Source organism: Pseudophryne corroboree, chromosome 8 (assembly GCF_028390025.1).
Source record: "Pseudophryne corroboree isolate aPseCor3 chromosome 8, aPseCor3.hap2, whole genome shotgun sequence".
NCBI classification, from domain to species: domain Eukaryota; kingdom Metazoa; phylum Chordata; class Amphibia; order Anura; family Myobatrachidae; genus Pseudophryne; species Pseudophryne corroboree.
The window spans coordinates 51,868,397-51,881,540 of record NC_086451.1 but is presented as its reverse complement, the minus strand read 5'-3'; the positions used below and the strand labels follow the sequence as shown (position 1 = coordinate 51,881,540).

General features: G+C 38.5%; 1 long non-coding RNA gene across 1 annotated transcript in view; it reads left to right on the top strand.

Annotated features, from left to right (window-relative positions):
* The window catches only part of LOC134948414 (uncharacterized), a 42,509-nt gene extending 33,455 nt beyond the window's left edge, over nt 1-9,054 (top strand). Inside the window, exon 3 of the long non-coding RNA XR_010182952.1 lies at nt 7,032-9,054. This is a non-coding gene — a long non-coding RNA (uncharacterized LOC134948414). The remainder of the gene's footprint in view (nt 1-7,031) is intronic.
* Nucleotides 9,055-13,144: the final 4,090 nt, after the last annotated feature.

The window sequence follows — 13,144 nt, the reverse complement described above, 5'->3', positions numbered from 1 at the left end:
CTTGTATGGGTATTAGATCATCTGTTAATGCAGCAATTTGAGGCTCACACACAGATTTAACAGTCTGTTCCTGTTGACTGGGGCTTCCAGAATCCAGAATACAAAGTTGTGTTTCACTTGCTTGATCGATTTGTATTTCATAAACCTCTTCACTGGTTGTTTTCTCAGGAATATGGTGACAAAATTGTGTTTCACTTGCTTGATCGATTTGTATTTCATAAACCTCTTCACTGGTTGTTTTCCCAGGAATATGGTGACAAAATTGTGTTTCACTTGCTTGATCGATTTGTATTTCATAAACCTCTTCACTGGTTGTTTTCCCAGGAATATGGTGACAAAATTGTGTTTCACTTGCTTGATCGATTTGTATTTCATAAACATCTTCACTGGATGTTTTCCCAGGAATATTATGACCTTGTTGATGGCGACTGAACATATCAGTTATTTTAACACATTTTTCGGCATCAGCTTCAATAATCTTTTTTTTCTTCTCCCTGATTTTTTCGGCTCCACCTTTTCGTTTTTGTTTGGAGTCCATATTTTCTTCAAACAGGGTATAAACACCTTTTAAAGGGAGATATTTTGGGGTTTATTATCAAAGTTATATTAACCAATACATTTTGTAAATGGATACATTATTATGATATATCTCTCACCTGAAAAAGGAGTAAAGGCCACTGTTAGGTGCTCTTCTATTTTTGCCCAACTTTCAGTCCTATGCCTCCTTTTATTGCTTCGCTGTGCATCCCGACAGGCATATTCACTGGTGATAAAGATGGAAACCATCTTTGTTCATAGACTCCATATTGCTAAGCTGTTTATAATTGTTTATCAGATCAGAGTTGATATTGGAAAGAACTGCAAGGCGTTGCACTTTGAGTGAACTATATTGAAACCTTCTTATGATCTATTTTTATTACTTTTCTGAGTAAAATATAATTGTCTGCAGCTAGACATATAGGCTTCACAGGTGTCCAGTAGTTTGCGGTATGGAAGGTGTGAAAACATAACTAGACATAGCATGTCTCACTTTTAGCAAAATTCCCCTAACTAACCCATTTAAAAGCACATACAGTATAAAAAATATAGACGTTAGCAAATATATTACGTATAAGATAGGAGTTTTATTAACCAATAGGATTAAACTTTGTGTAAGGAAATTACGACACTGTATGCAAATATGTATTCCTTTATAATATGCTGTTTCCAGGAAATAAAATCTGCTTCTGCTTCTGCTATTTCCTACTTCACTCTCTTTATTTAACTGGTAACTGGCTGCAGCCATGAATGAACCTGATGCTGACCGATTGAGTGTGTGCTTGAGCTTGGATCAGCGAGGGGTGCCCTGTCCTGGGGTTACCTTTATCAATTTGGAGGTTTCCAGAGAGATCCTCATCACCTGTTGAACAACGGACGGCTGGGTGGATGGTTGGTGGACTGAGACTCACAAAAACCATGCGCATGGTACGTAGAGATATTTTATCTCCAAACTATCATTCCTTTAACTATCCATCTGTTCAGTTGTCAGACAGGGATCGGATATGGTGCACAACGATCACTCACTAATCAGGTTGATTTTTTCATTTTCCTTCTATTCTCTTGCTTATATGTGCTTATATGTGTTATAAAGGCGTAAGAATGTATGAATGTGGGAGTAAATGGATTCTGAGTATTTAGAGTGTGTCTGCATATAACCAACTGATGGGTTGTTAAACTGGACGTTGCTGCAACCACTGTCTTGTTTTGTCTTATATTGAGAATTAAAACATAGGTTAAGTTTGTGTTACTGCAGTCTATATGTGTAGGATATTGTAGAAAGATTTTAAAAATAAGTCAGAGTTATGAAACAGACATGTCCCCCTTTGTAAGTGTGTAGTACTCTTAGTAAAGGCACACCACGATCAGAAATTTTATTTACATTATATTTGTAGTCCAGGAGAATCACCCTTATTCTCTGAACCGTGGGAAGAGGGGCTTGACATTTGTATACGAAAAGGTTGTCATTTTATTCCTAGAGTGAGAGACATTGGAGGGAATTAGTTATAATTATGGTAAAATATCATTGCAAAAAAAAACAAAACAAAAAACATCTGACTTGCATATATTGCTAGCACCTCAACAAAGTACTTCCTGTCGCTTTAAAAATTATAGCGTACAGAGTTGGAAAAAAAAAAGGAACGGAAATGATTTAAAACTTTTTCTCTGTGGTCCGTGAACAAAGACAGGTGCGTGTAGTAAATGCAAGTTAAATTTCCTGTCAGGATTGTGTCTGCATAGTTATCATACATAAGTTAGGAGGAGGATATTAATTTATTTTAAAAGCCATAGTGTACACCGCAGAAGAAGGGGTTTGGGAAAATAGAGAAAACCCAGATGATGTCTTCATATTGATGAAATGTCATTTCATTCCAAAGGATAGTAACATAGGTAAAAATTGGTTACAAATCACCTCTGTTTCAGGCAATTTTCCTCACAGTTATATCTCTGAGGATCCATTAGATCCAGGTTACTGATATTTCCCGGATTTTATTGAATACTTACTGGCCATAAGTATGGGAAATACAAATACTTATCCTTCGGATGAAGCACCTCGGAGTGCCATGGACATTATGAAGAATGTATATGGTGAGCAATGCTTGAAGGGTATGAGACGATTGTTTCAATGGGCAAAAGTGACTACTAATGGCACTCTAGACCCGGATAGGTTGAAACAAATTAGAGTAACCTATGGGAGATATGTGAAGGATAATAATCTTGAACAGAGTCTTGATTTGTAAATTAAAACAGGTAAATTACTTCAGTATGAGAAAAAGTTAAAAAAGTTAGGACAAACTCAAGAACAAATGGCTCTAATTAATATGGATGATTTTGAAGATGCAGACATATTTGGACAGGGAACAATTAGACGTAAAAGGTCCCAAGATAACCAAAGGGTATCGTTACTGGGCATGTCCAAATTGTAGACATTGTAACCCACCAAATGATACACTATGTCCAATTAGTCAAACACCTTGGTCCTATAAATGTAAGCCCTGTAAAGAACCAAATGTTAGGAAATCTGTTAAATCTAAAAAGTTAATCAGTAAATGGTTGCCAGTGTTAAAAAATAAAATAAAAGACCTACTAATTATACCTGAAGATGTGCATGCCCCAGACTCATAAATTGGTAGACTAAAAATTGTACAGCATGTAATGTCAAGAGACCAAAAATGTCTCCTAAGAAAAATGTATGTATGGTCTCGTTTGGCATCTGCACCTCCAGTGTATAATTTACTTAAGGATTTGGTCCCTGCGGACTATATCCGGTGTGCACATAAAATACTGTCACACCTGGTGTAGCCGCTGACGGACTTAATCCAGCGCGCCCAAAGTTGTTCTGAACCACTACATGGTATAAACAAATTCAGAACTGTTAACATAACAACAGTTACAGAACTCCCTGATGTTAAACAACAATTTATGGAGTTCATTAGACATGTAAGAAAAGTAAAAATAATTTAAACCTTAAAATAAAATCCAAAAAGGGTTATGAGTTTTCTGGATCCTGCTTAGTGATGGACAATTGGACTCAGGTGGCATGGAAATGCAAACATAAAACCAGCTGGTGGGTAATCTATTCTTTACTCCTTTTTGCCTTCCCATGTGGGCTGGTCTGGTCCGTCATTAGGTAAAACTGGGGTCCAAAGGTCTCAGTTTCAGGCTGCTTTTGTCTCTGAAACGGCATGTTTATCAAATTGTGTAAAAAGATTATTCATGAATTGTAGTCAGTGTGTTTGCACTTTTCTGTCATTTTGTGCCACAGAATAGCAAAATATATAGTCTGTAAATTACATTGGTAAATATGTATTGAATCAGTGGCTACAAATGACTTGTAGACTTCAATGGAAGTGTGTGATATAATGTATTATGTATGTATGTATTATGTAATGGTTTATCATTAAACTCCAGCTAACCCCTGTTCGGAGTTGGGAGAGTGCTGGCTCACTCTCAGTGTTTTATTTGTGTGTGTAAAATAGTATTCTCTTAATATAAAGTTTTGGATAAGTATAATGAAATGTGTTGTGGCCAAATAAATATTGCCCCAGCCAATAGCAAAGGGCTGTCATAAGACTAAAAATATGACATGTATTTGCATTAAACAAATCTCCACAGTAAAATTAATATCTCTGTGTCTAAAAGAGTAACAGTTCATAGGTAGATAATTAGAAACATGTTACAGATGTAAGAAAATATTTTCTTTAATGTACAGCTCGTTGCTGTTCCAGTTACAGTGTGTAATGAAATGTCAGAGAATCAGGAAGTGTTTGGGTAACTATTACAAGGGGTGGGGCCAAGTGATGAGGTAAACTAGGTATGAGAAGTGGGCAGAACTGTAGTCATAGTCCATACCCCTAAGATAGAAGTCTGCCCTCATGATACAATTACATTTACATGGTATAAAATCAAAATTGTAACTGTAAACTGTAACAATGCATAAATGATACCTCTGAAAGATGTTAGGTGAACATACATTAACATTGCATTACTGCTGATGCTCGGCATATAACAGTAAAGGAGGAAGGTTTATTTTAGAAATATCTCTATGACGCACCTTACAACAGCTTAAGTCATTTCTAAAATTAATCACCTATTGTACAAAATACATTCCAAGGGCATCACAGAAAACTAAGTTTTATATGATGCCATCAAAAGAACAACAAGTGTAAGGTATTTTTAAATAGAACCCAAATGTCAACCCTTATTGCTATTCCTATATAAAAAGAAATGTAAGGTACATAGAAATAAGTTACAATATGCACAAGACAAAGTACAATTTCTAGAACACTGCATTTCTGCTTATAGTAAGCATATCACTACAAAAAGGAGGAAAATTATTTCAAAAGTTAAACCTCCTCAAACATGTAAACAACTCATATCCTTTTAGGACTAATCACTTATTGCAAAAAGTGGATTGTAGGCGCATCACAGAAACTACAAGTGTTATATGATGCCCTAAAGGGACAAAATGCACAAGGTGCATTACTAATGACACAAGAACAGCTAAATGCTTTTTGTCAGTTAAAAACAAACATAATATCAACACCAGCATTAGGACTTCCTGATTATGCAAGGCCTTTCAATTTGTTTTGTTGTGAAATTTCAGGCCATGCGAAAAATATTAACGCAGGTACATGGTTAGACCCCTAGCGTATTACTCAGTACAGTTAGACCCAGTCATACGGGCAGCACCAACATGTGTCAAGTCAGTAGCAGCAGCAGCGTTACTGTTAGACAAGGCTGCCGATATTGTTCTGGGTCATCCCTTAACTGTACAGGTGCCTCACTCAGTGACTGAAATTCTGAACCAAGCGCAGACTAAACATTTATCTGCTGCTAGACTAACCAAATATGAAGTAGCATTGCTTACACCATCCAATGTCACTATCAAACGTTGTACTTCTTTGAACCCAGCTACATTATTGCCGCTGGTTTCAAAAGAGGGGAATTGTGCGAGTGATGATGAAATGACAGGCACAGAAAACCAATAAAATTTTTCAATTTCTACACACGATCAAGAACATGATTGTATAGAGTTAATGACCCTTGAAGCCGCAAGTACACCAGACATTCAGGAACATCCTCTACTAAATGCAGATTTACATTTATTTGTGGATGGCTCCAGGTACTATGTGGATGGGGAACCGCATACAGGTTTTGCAGTTACCACAGAAACAGACATCTTAATACAGGAACCCTTGCCATCAGGTAGTTCAGCTCATGAGGCAGAACTTAGGGCACTGATAGCAGCCTGTATTTATGCTGAAGGTCAAACAGTTAACGTTTATACAGACTCAAGGTACTGCTTTGTTATTGCTCATGACTATGTGGTTATCTGGAAAAGCAGAGATTTTATAGGCTCTTCAGGAAAACCAATAAAACATGCAGACTGTATTAGGGCATTATTTGCTGCCTTTCAATTGCCAAAGAAATTAGCCGTTATAAAGGTCAAAGCGCACACTAAAGAGGATACTGCAGAGGTAAGAGGAAACGCTCTAGCTGATCAGGCTGCAAAAGCTGCAGCAGTCCAGCCTCTGCCAGACACTCAGGTGATGTAAACTGTCACACCAGAGTCATTAGACTTACAGTTATTGTGCAAATTACAAGCACAGGCCTTAGGCAAGGAGAAAAAGGATTGGGAAAAAATTGGTGGGCGAATACTCGGTGACAGATGGATGGTGGAAAACCGTATCTGTTTACCACGCTCACTTTACCCAGTCTTAGCACAAATATTGCATTAAAAAACTCACCAATCAAGAGATGCAATGGTGAGGATTCTGAACCAGCATTGGGTGGAACCAGGTTTCACACAAGCAGCACAGGCTTATGTTGCAGGGTGTGTAACTTGTGCTTTACATAACCCAGGAAAGGTTGTAAAGGTACCAGCAAAAAGTACCCCACAAACTTGCTACCCCTTTCAGAGATTACAAATAGACTTTATCCAGTTACCTAAATGTTCTGGGTATGAAAATGTACTTGTGTGCAAAGACCTATTCTCAAATTGGGTTGAAGCTTGGCCTTGTAGAGCAGCAAACGCCAAAACAGTTGCAAAGAAGTTAATGCAAGAAGTAATATGTAAATATGGAGTACCTTAAGTTATTGAAAGCAACAGAGGTACCCATTTCACAGGAAAAGTATTAGGCACAATTCTGTCAGATTTAGGTGTTACTCAGGCCTTTTACACTCCCTATAGGCAGAGTAGTAGACATGTAAAAAAAACGTATCTATTACCTTAAAACTAAAGCTATAAAAATAAGTTACAGAAACAGGCAAAACATGGTTAAAATGTTTACCCATTGCTTTGTTCTCACAAATACTTCAAGTTAAAAGCATGGGTTAATACCATATGAAATCTTATTTTGGTATTGTTGCTAGGACAGTATGTTATTTTCCACAGCAACTGCAACATGAACATGGTGACTTAACTTATTATGTAATGCATATACAACAGCAACTAACCAAATTGCACGGCAAAGTTTTTAATTCTATTCCAGATGCCAACTGTTCCCAAGACTCACATAAACTAAAGCAAGGTGATTGGGTGGTCACTAAGAAAAAGAAAGTCTCTTGAACCCAGATTCAAAGGACCGTTTTAAGTTCTGTTGACTACCGCCACTTCAGTCACGTTGAGTGGAAGAGACTCATGAATAGACGCATCTCATTGCAAGAAAGTGACAAAGGAAGTATTATCCAATCACGATACATAATCAAAATATATAGATACAATTTAAGAGGCCCCAGGCCATATAAGGGTCTGGGGGATGTATAATGTGTTACTCAGTTCTTCTTGTTGGCATGGTTATTCTTATATAAACAGTAATGATTGATCCTTACTTATATGAGGAGTCAAGTGATAGTGCAATAATCAGTAACTATGCCAAAAATAACAGAACAAAAAGGAATATATATACACAACTAACTACCCTTACTCCACCTGAAATGTCTACACATAGGATGTCAACAATTACCCAGGTAAAGACATATAGGCATAAAAGATGCTGGTCATTACATGTAAAACAGGACCAATATAAATAGTTGTCACCAATTGTTTACTGTATCTGCAGGCTATTGTGTCACTTTGCAGACCATGTATGGAGTAAAATGTTGTACTTATTTAATAAATTATACTAGCCCAGAAGATATTATTGATGAAAAGATGAATGAAGTAATACAGTCGAAAAATCAGTTCGCTACTAATCATAATTATACCAGTGTATTTCCAGATTCTTTCTTTTCTTGGTTTTATAAACACTATACAACCAATTGCATTTCAGGAATATTATCTATTGTTGCTAAGGGACTTGTTTTGCTATTAATTGCATATTTTAAGGCTTATTATGTGGATACTGACACTAAAATGTTTTTCTACCTAAGGCATTGCTGAAACTGCTAAACCGCAACCAATTTATATGAAACTTATTGGAGGAGCTATAATATACAATTCCACATTCTTCTACTGTGAGACCTGCCATACCAGATACACAGAAGCTTCCAGCTGTCCCTACTGTTATGATGACGTAATCTAATGAACTTTGCTGTCACAATATTGAGTCAAAAAGACTTTCAAGGACTATTGAGCAAGGACTATGGACATTATGATGATTCCATCTTCAGAAGATACCTCTAATTTATGAACTCTTATAATAATTTAAAAGTTAGGGATAAGAGAATAGGGAACATTGATTCTGCATGAGTATAGGGGTGTTGAATGGATTAGCCCATGTCTCGAGTGCCCTTAAGGCACACTTGATGTGAAAGTAGGTGTCCCTATAGAATCAATGGCCAGGTAAAGGAAGGGTAGAATAGAGGTAAAAATTGTAAACAAAGAGGGGAAATTGATAAAGATGGAAACCATCTTTGTTCATAGACTCCATATTGCTAAGCTGTTTATAATTGTTTATCAGATCAGAGTTGATATTGGAAAGAACTGCAAGGCGTTGCACTTTGAGTGAACTATATTGAAACCTTCTTATGATCTATTTTTATTACTTTTCTGAGTAAAATATAAATGTCAGCAGCTAGACATATAGGCTTCACAGGTGTCCAGTAGTTTGCGGTATGGAAGGTGTGAAAACATAACTAGACATAGCATGTCTCACTTTTAGCAAAATTCCCCTAACTAACCCATTTAAAAGCACATACAGTATAAAAAATATAGACGTTGGCAAATATATTACGTATAAGATAGGAGTTTTATTAACCAATAGGATTAAGCTTTGTGTAAGGAAATTACGACACTGTATGCAAATATGTATTCCTTTATAATATGCTTTTTCCAGGAAATAAAATCTGCTTCTGCTTCTGCTATTTCCTACTTCACTCTCTTTATTTAACTGGTAACTGGCTGCAGCCATGAATGAACCTGATGCTGACCGATTGAGTGTGTGCTTGAGCTTGGATCAGCGAGGGGTGCCCTGTCCTGGGGTTACCTTTATCACTGGTGTCTATCAGTTGGTGGCAGAGTCCTCCTCTTTGCTCCTCAAGCAGTTTACAGCCTCCCCAGATGGGTGGATTGAGGTATTCCTTGATGAATACAAGTGTGTCAGCTAGTCTCCTTTCGTAATAACATTCAAACATGAGACTACAGTTTATTATTATTCTCCTTTATTTACATGGCGCCACAAGGGTAGGACAACATTTAAATTAGTCATGGAGAAGGTGCAATTAAAGGTGTGTTTGCTGGAGTTTGAGTGGGGCTGGACTGTAGGACAAGACAAAAGGATTCTTTGTTCACAACTCACAGGATGAGTTGGAGCATCGGCTTAGCATTTTGGTAGAATCAATAACTCAACACCACCATACTTCCAGTGTGAATGTCCCTATTCTCTTCCCGAAACCTCTAAACAAAAGAAACAGTTTAGAAGTACCCTGTGCGCTCACCCATATGAACAGATGCAATTTCACATAAAAAGGTACATGCAAAAAAATGCATATCTGCACCAGAAGCCCTACCGTACAAAAGACAAACATGCTAGTGTTATGATAGTTACTATGTCAGTAAAATACAGTAGTGGAAATGTGAAAATATCCCAGCTTTTATACAAATACTTCAAGACTACCTGATGCCTCGATCCACGCAACGTCATGTCAATAGCCTGAATATGCATCATTCCTTGTACCAAGAAGCAGTACAAATATCTGCAAAAGAACAGACAGAGATGGTGGTGTACTAAAACAAAGCCAGTATTACTCAGGTGAATTTATTCTATCCTGAGATTTGGGGACATACATACAATCTGACATAACTGTAAAACCACTTGCATATGAAGATGATCTATGTCTCATCCACACTTATTCGCTCCCATTCACGATTGCAGGACTTCTTTGGGCTGGACCTACTCTGTGGAATGCCATTGCACGCACAATAACACTCATCTAGTCTCTGAACCTTCAAGAATTCCCTGAAAACTCACCTACAGTATACAGACAAGCTTATCAAATTCCAGATTCACCCACATAACCTTCATAAGCTTTCCTATCCAATTACTTCCTTACTGTAGAGTCCACTCATATCCACACATTTTCTTATTCTTTGCTTTCCCATCCTCCAGACTAGTGCAATATTACTGTCTGACCATATCATACAGCCCACCAAGAACTTTTACAATCTGGACCATTATGCAATAGATCCACCTATCCTTGAGTATCAATGCCTACTGCCCTATAGACTAAGCAGCCAAGCAGGGCCTCTTAACCTCTATGTTGGACTTTTATTACCTAGTTTTGATTTTTCACTGTTTGCAATTGTTTTGTTTTATGTTTTCACTGTTTTCAATTGTAAAGCACAACTGAATTTGCTTTGCTATATAAGAAACTGTTAATAAATAAACAAGTGATTCTCATTAAAATGGCACCAGCCAAGGGATGGGATATATTAGGCAGCAAGTGAATATTCAGTTCTTCTTTTTGATGTGTTTGAAGCAGAAAAATAAATAAAAAAATAGGCAACTGTAAGGACCTGAGCGACTTTGACAAAGGCCAAAAAGAAAAGATAAAGTCTACTTAAAGGCATTTTAAATAAATGAAATAAGACCTTCTTTAGGGATTGTTGGCCAGATCCCAGGGCCGTAACTAGGTGTGTGCAAAAGGGGCACCGCACATAGCGCTGCAGAGTAGGGGGCGCTGTTGGCAGCACTTGTCAGTAACGTGTATAAGAGGCTGTACATGTAGTAACGTGTATAAGGGCTGTACCTGGCATAATGTGCAAAAAGGGACTCTACCTGCTGTAATGTGTAAAATGGGGCTCTACCTGGCGTAATGTGTAAAATGGGGCTCTACCTGGCGTAATGTGTGTAAGTGGCACTACTGTGTGGCGTAATTTGAATAATGGAGACTTCTGTGCAGCGTAATATGAATTGGCATTATTTTGTGGCTGAGCCCCTTCACCATGAAGCCACGCCCCTATATTTTTGCCACGCGCTGGCCCTGTTTTAAATATTGGGGGGAGGGGGGGGTGCCGATGCCTGTTTCTTGCACACAGCGCTAAAATGTCTAGTTACGGCACTGCCAGATCCCATAAAATAGCAGTGTTGAATAAAAAATAAAAAAATCATACAGAAGAGACAATTTAAGACTAAAACAACTCTATTTCTTTGTTCCAATCTGACTTATAATGTTGACAGGAAAGTACACCTAATTGCCATAATGGGCATGATGTAGAGTTGCTCATATGTAAACACAAAATCACTCAACAAACTGAAATTAAAACCAAGTGATTCAATTGCTTTCCCCCGGCAGCTACCACTAGGGCAGCACAAAATGGAACAATTCAGTTGTTTCTATGTTTGGACACACAGCCACAGAAAAGACATTTCTTATCACTGCCTCCTAAGGTGTTGAGAAGTAATGCATTGAAAAGAAATAAATATATTTTAGGCACCCAAATGAGAGTTTGGGTATCCTAACCAGGACTTTAGATGGGATTAGCCGCTATTCGTGGCTAAACCCAATCTATTTTGGTGCGTAAAAAATTAAAACGTAATGGGCACCCAATCAGAGCAACAAATTAATTGCTCTGATGGGTGACCAAAAAAACATTTGAATCACCTGGAAGTTAAAATAGAGCTCCACCAAGTTAAGTCAAGAGGTGACTGAAGTAATTACCTTTGAAAAGGTGAGCTCTGCTGGCACGGGAGAGAGACAGGTCTGATTTCTCAGTACCTCAGATGTCAAGAAGGCCTCAATCCTAGTGACAATGTAGTTTCTCAGGGGAGTGGCAGAGTGGAATTAGCTCCGGCTGTGAGTCAGAGACAGAGCTGAAGTAAGTCCCCTCTACAGAAAAATGCTGGGTTAAAAGAAACTTACTACCATTATGTATCTGTGAAGGAGGGGAAAAGAAAAAAAAAGCCCCAGCAAGTTAAGAGGAGACGGAGATCATTACCTTTGAAAAGGTGAGCTCTGCCAGCATTGGAGAGTGCCAGGTCTATCCGATTTCTCAGCAACTCGGACGTCAAGGCGGCCTCAGTCCCAGTGACAACGTAGTTTCTCAGAGGAATGGCAGAGTGGAATTAGCTCCTGCTGTGAGTCAGAGACAGAGTTTAAGTAAGTCCTCTATACAGAAAAATGGCTTAAGAGAAACTTAATACAAGTCTATGGACCTTATTCAGCATGAGTTGCAGTTTTTGCCGACGATCACATAATAAAGGCCCTATATCTGTGGTGAAATAAAACAAAAAACACCCAGGGGTATATTTACTAAGGTCCCAATTTAATTTGAGTTTGTATTTTTATTCTAAGTGTGATCACGGGAATTTACAAAACACAAATCTCGGCAGAGTTCACAAATACGAATGAATAGACCATCGGTCAAACACGGCTGTTATTTGATACAACTCGGTAATTTACTACGAATTTGTATTCTCAATCACTGCCGACAATAGCCAAACACTGCCGGGAAAGCATAGAATTCGTAAAAAAAAAGGAGCTTTCAAATAGACCTACTTTTTGCTGGCGTGTTCAGATAGTCATGCACGGATAAGTGAGATCGTGCATGCTTATCTGTGGAAAGGGGTCTGAAATAGTTAAAAATAAACAAATAAAAATTGCGTGGGGTCCCTCCTCCTAAGTATAACCAGCCTCGGGCTCCTTGAGCCGGCCCTGGTTGTTTAAATACCGGGGGAAAATTGCCTGGGGTCCCCCGTATTTAGACAACCAGCACAGGCTCTTGGGCCAGCCCTGGTTCCAAAAATACGGGGGACAAAAGATGTAGGGGTCCCCCGTATTTTTAAAACCAGCACTGGGCTCCACTAGCCGAGAAGATAATGCCACAGCCGTGGGACACTTTTATACTGGTCCTTGCAGCCGTGGCATTACCCCCCCCCAACTAGTCACCCGTGGCCGGGGTACCCTGGAGGAGTGAGGACCCCTTAAATTAAGCCCCCCCCCTCCAGGCACCCAAGGGCTAGGGGTGAAACCCGAGGCTGTCCCCCCCATCCCTGGGCAGTGGATGGGGGGCTGATAGCCTTTTTATGTGTAAAATAAGAATATTAACTTTTGTTGTAGAACTACAAGTCACAGCAATCCTCCTCCGCGTGCTGGTACTTGGAGAACCACAAGTACCAGCATGCGGGGAAATAAGGGCCCACTGGTACCTGTTGTTCTACATCAA